The sequence below is a fragment of the Dermacentor andersoni genome, chromosome 2, assembly GCF_023375885.2.
Source record: "Dermacentor andersoni chromosome 2, qqDerAnde1_hic_scaffold, whole genome shotgun sequence".
In the NCBI taxonomy this organism is placed as follows: domain Eukaryota; kingdom Metazoa; phylum Arthropoda; class Arachnida; order Ixodida; family Ixodidae; genus Dermacentor; species Dermacentor andersoni.
This window is the reverse complement of record NC_092815.1, coordinates 53,239,457-53,247,126: the sequence shown is the minus strand read 5'-3', so window position 1 is coordinate 53,247,126 and position 7,670 is coordinate 53,239,457. Positions and strand designations below refer to the sequence as shown.

Genomic DNA, 7,670 nt, shown 5'->3' with positions numbered 1-7,670 from the left:
ACGGCGGCATGCAGCTCTGGCTAGAACGGGCCTCGAGTGTCCGCATACTTGCGATCGCAATAATATATTCAGATTTGATTGAGAACAGTGGACTTCTCATTTCTCCCTTCGTTCTCTCTATCAAAATAGAGGCTCTAAGATATAGCACCTAAACTGGGGAAAAAAATTGCGGCAGTACTTATCTCACGACGGGCGTCGAAGTTAATGCGATTAGCAGTGAAGCAAAGCAGTGACACATCCGTATTGCCACAACAGAGACGCGTCATGCATGAGCCCTGCATGCATCCAGGGTCTTCTCTCGTGCTTCTCTCTGGACACGTCGGGTCATGCAGCGGTGCTGACGATATAATCCGCGCGTGGCGCTTGTGTGAATATACATTCAGAGAAGTTTGTCTGAATATAAATGACGCGGGTTCGAAAACCCTTGCCAGGAAAACCATTTCCTGAAAGCTTGTTGCTAGAAAACCTTTTCCCAATACAGGGAGAGAACGCGCAGCTTAAGCCCATTGAGTGCGCGGTTGATAACTACCATCCAGGGTATACAGTGACAAACGACCCATTATCCGTGATAACAACAGGGGCGCCGTCGCAAAAAATTCAGCGAGCCCGTCTGCTTTCGCCGTTCCCCATACGCCGTCCCAGAAAGGAGGCGTTTAACATAGGCCAGATTGCCTAAGCTTATAATAAAAGGCGGATAGATAGATAGATAGATAGATAGATAGATAGATAGATAGATAGATAGATAGATAGATAGATAGATAGATAGATAGATAGATAGATAGATAGATAGATAGATAGATAGATAGATAGATAGATAGATATCCCCGAAAACTGGGTGAAGTACCCTAAGAATGCTAAACGCATTAAAAAGAGCACTTGCAAACAAAAATCTTTGTGAATGCCGCCTCTGTGGCAGAATTGACAAAACCTGTCGTTCGTTAGGGCTGTTTGCCATTGGCCACCCTCCTTCACTAAGGTCCCGTATCATGAGTAGCTGCAAAGTGTTCTTGAGAGCCTTCTAGCGTGAGAAGAATTTTGTGAATACGGCCCCTGTACAATGCAAAAAAAAAAAAAAAAAGATAGGTGAACAACTTCGGCCAAAAGGATTTCTTTCATCCTTTCTTTCACGCCATTCTGTTTCTGAACGAAGCGCTTTGCTTCAGTTAAGTTTTCACGAGATACGGACGTTATTTTAGGCCCTTGGCCAGATGCTCAATCGAGTTTCAAGGCCATTCAGGCATTACTGAACTTTTTAAAAACTACGGGCTTGGATTGCAGACTTTGAGCATGCCAAATTGCTTGCGATATGTTCTACATCTTCCTTCTATCGTCATCGTCACCCATCATGCACCTCTTCCCTCTTTCTTTCCCTCTTCCCCTTCCCCCAATGCCGAGTAGCTGGCTAGAGGAATATACCTCAGGCCGACCTCTCAGCATTTCGTATCATTAAACTTCTCTCTCTCTCTCTCACGAGATACGGCCGTCCATGCCTCCCTTCACTTAATAAAAAGTGAGGTTCTGGAATCTAGGCTATGAGTAGGCTTGCCCGCTATCTATTTGACATCCTCCGTCTGTCGAAATCGTCGCCCATTTTATTCTTCTTTATTTGCCTCTCCTTCTTCACGTAGAGTGAGCAGGTGACTATAGAGGAATGTACCACTGGCCAGTTTCTCGGCCTTTCATATCATTAAACTCCTTTCTTCACGCACAACTTTGAATCACCTAAATTTACAACCTTTCACATTGGAAAAGATCTTGGGACCATCACCTCGAATATCGTAGCTACAAAAGGTCACAAAAGCGCTGCTGCGATTTCGAAAGTCTACAGGACTGATTGACAATGTGTTATGTGGAGCGTAGAACTGTTACTGCGTCGGCAATATTAACAGTGGACTTGCTCTTGTTCTCTTCAGCTTTTTCTTTCCGTTTCCCCTTCGCCCAGAGCAGCGCAGCCAACTGGGCCCAGACCTGGTTAACTTCCCTGCTTGTCATTTAACCTTCTTCCTCTCTCTCTACGCAACATCATTTTTCAAACAAAGAATAGTGAGAACAATAGCAAAGGAAGAGAAAGTAACAGGAGTGGTGGCAATGGCAGAAGGCGCGAAAACAACCACAAAAACAATAGTAAGAACAGGACAGAGAATAGCAACGTCAACAACAGCCATTCAGTGACAAGCCCCTCCACAATTGTATGTTCATTCCAGCTTGAAAATAGTACAGCTTCCACTGCTTGTACTTCTTTTACACTTGCAAAGCGGCTGACAGGTTTTTGCGGTGTAGAGCGGAATTGCTAACGGCGTTAGTTTTCTATTCGTGCCTTTAGTTCATCACCGCCTCGGTAAAAGAATTCAGCAGTGTTTGGCAGTGTACGAATTAGTTTAATTGTCCTGGTAACTACACTCCCACCCTGAGATACGTTGAGGAGCCAAGTTGGACTCACGCACCCAGATGCGGCTGTTTATGATGCACCCAACTCAGTAGTGAGGCGCAAGTACTACCCGAGTAGCGCCTCATTGGAAGGCACCTCACAAACAGGCCTTGCGGTCAGCGGAATTCCTGCGAGAACTGCTCCGGAACACCAAATGTTGTGTCCCTTGATAATCGGGCATGCAGGTATACCTTCGACTTTGCAAAAGGAGGGGAAGCAAAGCTTGCTGTTAACGTTGTTTTCTTCTTCTCATGATTGTCTCCATTCGGTAAATCAGTTTTATTAGAACGTATGTGGATGCGTTGACGGCGACGCGTCCCATCAGGACTCCTGTCCGTGCCTTTGCCGAAAGGTTAAGCAGTGCTAACTACGATGACACCGGTTTATATCTATCTGGGAGCCAAAGAGTGCGAGCGTGGGCCAACCGCCATAAAAATGCGATCGTCATATCTGAGTGGTTCCACGCGCGTGATGGCGCATTGGGGATCCTGAGACCTTCGCTTGCCGGAGGATATGAAATTAATGCAGTAGGCCCTTTGAGAAGCGGGCTATAAAGCACTGGAGATACTGTCGATACCTGTTTGTGCTCTTTATAGCCCCGGTTGGTGGGCTCAAGGAATTCGGATGAGTTTCCTAAGAGAGCCGCATCTGGGTGCGTGGGTCCTTTAGTGAGCGAAGAAGAGCACAGGGGCGTGCAAGGGTTTATGCTATGGTTAGCGTAATTGGCACGAACAGCCAAATCACATCAATGTTTGATGCCTTGTAGACGTGAGCAGCATGTAGATTAAGCGTCCACTGCTGTCACACCTTAGCTATACAGCAGCAGAAAGCTGGTGGCACGACGAGGAAAGAATTGGTGAAAGGTCAGGCTTCCTTCGTGGTTATCATGGACACACAACACACTAGGGTGACGTGCGCAGATTTGGCCTGCATCGTATGCGTTGCTGTTGTGGGAGAATAACATAAGAATAAGAAGTAGCAGCTTTTAAACAGAGCCGTAAGATAAACACGAAGGAATATATAGCGCACCCAGGCCCCTGTAAGCGTCCTATACGTCCTTACGTGTTAGCATTCCTGTTAGTATTCCTGTTCCGAATGTTCTGTATACATGCCAAACAGAAAACAAATAGCCCAGTTCAACGGGTCTGCGCTATAGTTATGGAGGAGTAGAGATTGCATCAGTGCATCCTCAGACTACTGCAAAAGCTGTTCATCAGCAAGCGTAGCCTAAATTAGGCTACTATAAAATGGTATCCAAAATGAGGGAACAAAACTATGGCTTTAGACAAAGTAGTTACAAAGTGTTCCTTTGGACCCACCTAAATTCAAGGGCAGGAAAGCAAAGCAATATATATATATATAAGCTTTTTGAACTCTGAAAACGGTGTCCTTAGTAAATTTCTTGAGGGAGAGCGAGCACGAGTGCTTGTTATGGTGGTGGTGATGAAGTTTTAACAGGTGGGTTTAGTTTGGCAGCCGAGGCTGACAATCCTTCCGCCTGGAGCGCATCTCTGAAGGTATATAGCTTGTTCCCATATGTCTTAAAGTCCAGTGTGGTGATTAAACTCAAGAAGAAGACGCGGCATTTCTTTTCGGGTAATCTGGTGGCTTTTTCGAAATGCTATACATTTTGCACAATTGTGTTAAAATTCTCTTCTCGGCTTGTCATCAAGTGATCAAACAATACGTTTCGCAGCACAGTGTGACACCCGCAGTATGATATATAAGGTTATGTGTCGCCGAACTCTCTGCAGTATGCACAAAGCGGGGAAAGTGCACTCCCAGTCTTAAATGACCCCTCCAGCGTGTATGCTGAACCTGATGTGATTAGTAAAAATTCAGCGCCATTTTATTTTGAAAGTGAAAAAATTGAGCGCAAACACACAGGGCAACCCAAATAGAAGAGACGAGACAAGCACAGGCGCTGACTAACGACTGAATGTTCCGAATGTTCAGAGTGCCATTCCTCTCTGTGAAGGTGGATGACCAGCGAAGCTGTCTACGTGGGCCCTTTAATGGCGAACTGTCAATTGCTGTGCGTCAAACGCCCTATGCACATAGATGGAAGGCGAGGCCTCCGGGGGTATACATACTCATGTATTGTTGCAAAACACGGCAAGACACATTTTACTAACGAATGCCGGCACCTATAGAACAGACACGCACCTCACTGCACTGCAAGAGTACACATTGCTTCACCGTAGCCAAGGCAATCTTGCTTTGGTCGACGTCCCGTAGTGCAGTTATGGTTGTGAGGTCAGTCGAAACCACAAGCTGTCACACACAACATAGGCCACACAAAATTGATTCCCTACAAGCACCCTCTGAAACCTGGCCATTGCTTCGGTGAAACGTTCCAAGTTTGCGGGATAGGGGCCACATGGACCGCTCGAATTTCTTTTTGCCTCGCGGTCCTGGCGGGCAGCACGCTTACGGGACCGCCACCATGGGAGAGTGGATGGAAAGGAAAGGAGATACGCAAGCGCTTGGAACGCCGACAAAGTGAGGGCGGTGCAAACATAGACATGGATGACGCGGGTCAAAGTGTAGTATCACTTCTTAGTGGCTAAATATCCGATACGGGTTGTTTGGACCTAAGATATTAAACTTTTTTTTTGCAAGTTGGCGGAGTGCTTAAAGGCGGCTCCACCTCCGCCGCGGGTCGGCCCGGTGTTGCACTGTCTTCGGAATCAGCCCACGTATGCGCGAAAATTCCGATCTTCACGGCTTGACAGACGCACGCAATTTTTCCCACAACTTAGCCATATACAGCTTCGCTGTAAAAAGCAGTATGGCCACCATGGCGGGTTAGCCTCTCGATGGAATAGGACTCATTCGGCGGCGTCCGAAGCTTCCGAAAATGACAGCGTGAAATCACCTTTGTTAGTTAAGCCTTTTTATGTACTTTCAGTTTTGGTGGGCTTGATAGCACTGCACGTGCGACCGAATCAACTATTTTTTTTTTTGTTTTTGGAAAGACCAAGATTGGAGCGTAGCTTCTAGAAGTGCATCGTCAATTACTTGTTTTTGAGGTCTCTAAGAAGGTCTAGCGAATGTCGACAATGCTTGCTTGGCAGACCATCCAATAACTGACGACGTGCCCGCATTAGTCGGCAAGAATGACCGCATCTTGAACAGGATTTCTCTTCAGCTTCCGCAGTGCTGCAGGTTTAGCGGCAATCTCGGCGAACGACCGTGGAACTAAGCTGATTGTCCATTTGGCCTGGCTAAAGCCGAGGGACGGAAATCAAAATGCACCTATCTGCCCCTGAACTGACGGACTTATGCCTGTAAGCTTAGAGGTATTTATGGCATGTTGTTTCCAAAATTTTCAGCACAATTTACCGCGTATTCACAGAAAGAACAGATAATTTAGAAAGTAGCCCAGAAGCACTGAGGTTTTGCGCAATGTCCTAAGCATCCAGTATGAGCGCATTCGCTAGCCACCCATTGCGGTGCCCAGTGGCTGGCATTGCGCTGCTGAGCTCGCGGTCGGCGGAGTGATCCGGACCGTAACGACCACGTTTCAATGGGGGTGAAATGAAAAAGAAAACACACGCTTGTGTACTTACATAAGCGATCAGTTAAAGAACTTGGATGGTCTAAATTAAGCCGGTGTCCCCCACTACGGCGTGTCTGCGATGTTAAACAACTGAATTTAATTGCTCTTTCGATTTCCTATCTCCGTTCAAGTAGTCGAAGGCGAAAGACACGGAGCGTAGTCAGTGCTGAATAGAAATGAGAGCGAGGTCAAGCATGAATTCATCGATGCAAAGCTCTTCCAGTGGTTGACTCAGTTAAACGATGGATTTGTGTCAGTATAGTCTGAGAGGCTGGAAGGCGGAGAGGGAGGGGCTTTGCTTCATTTATTACTTTTCTTCGTGATGCTTATTAGGAACACCTATAGATAAGCGATGACATATCCTGTGATTAACTTACAAGCATTATTATTGACTTTCGTCAATGACAATGGTGGCAGTTGGTATAAGATCTGGCTTTAAAGAAGTGCAGGGTGCAGCTTCATCTGATCATACGTGTGGGGTGGCTACTCCTGTTAGAAAAAAGTAATTCTGGGGTTTTATGTGCCAAAAGCACGATCTCTTTATGAGGGACGCCGCAGCAGGGAACTCGGGAGTAATTTTGGCTACCTGGGATTCTTTAAAGTGCGCCTAAATCGAAGTACACGAGCCTTCTTGCGCTTCACCCCCGTCGAAACGTGGTCGCCACCGCAGGGATTGCACCCGTGACCTCAAGCTCAGCAGCACGACGTCATAGTCACTAAGCTACCACGGTGTATGTTTTACCCCAGTGGACGCCAGCTGTGTATTTAACTGATTTTTGCCTTCCTAATGAGGATGCTGCTGCAAAGTAGTCCACTGCTTGTCGCTATTACGTACTGCTGTCCAAAACGATCCCCAAGAAATTAACACTGGTAACGTGTCGTATACGACAGCCTCCCATATTCGTTACGGGAAAACCTACAACATGGTGCTTTTATGTGGATCAGGAAAAGTCAGTGGTATTCATTTTTCATACATTTTATTAACTTAAACGCCCCTTTAAAAGGGGGTATTGCATTTAGGGGGGATATAGAAGGAATGAACAAAAGACCTCTACAAATCTTCAAATCCATAAATGACTAGTTACATCAATTGAAAATGACGATAAGTAGGGTATTGTGCTAATGGGCAGGGGAAGACCGCTGACAGGTATACTCCAAGTGTCCAAACAGCCCTTGGGCAATCCGTGTTAGACGTCTTTGCTGAAATCCAGACACGAAGACACGACTATAATCCGTGTAGATAAACATTCTGACTGGCATTCGGTAGCCAAACATCTGCGGAATGCCAGACAGGCCGGTGTTCAAGAGCAGAGGAGATAGAACACTTCTCTTCGGCACTCCGTGAGAAATTACTCTCTCTTAGGTCGGAATTTACCCCAGACGGACATGAATAAGCCGGTAGTGGAGAAAGGGATGAATGAAATACAAGTGCCCGCTACACCCACGACTCGCAGTTGGTTGAGAATAGTGGTCTGCAGAAGAGAATGGTACGCTTTCGAAATATTCATAAGGGTTGCAAGCGTTGACAGGACGTCTTCCCTGTTATGTTCAATGTGGTTCAGTAGACCAAAAATGCTTTCTTGCGTGCACAAACGCCGCAGAAAAGCAGTCTTGCATGAAGGCAGTTTTCATTTGCATTTACGTACTTAAGCAGTCTAATCCTCGGTAGTTGTAATTTTT

General features: G+C 46.2%; 1 pseudogene; it reads left to right on the top strand.

The window, feature by feature from the left end:
- Positions 1 to 4,953: 4,953 nt before the first annotated feature.
- On the top strand, positions 4,954 to 5,132 carry LOC126542695 (U2 spliceosomal RNA; annotated as a pseudogene).
- Positions 5,133 to 7,670: the final 2,538 nt, after the last annotated feature.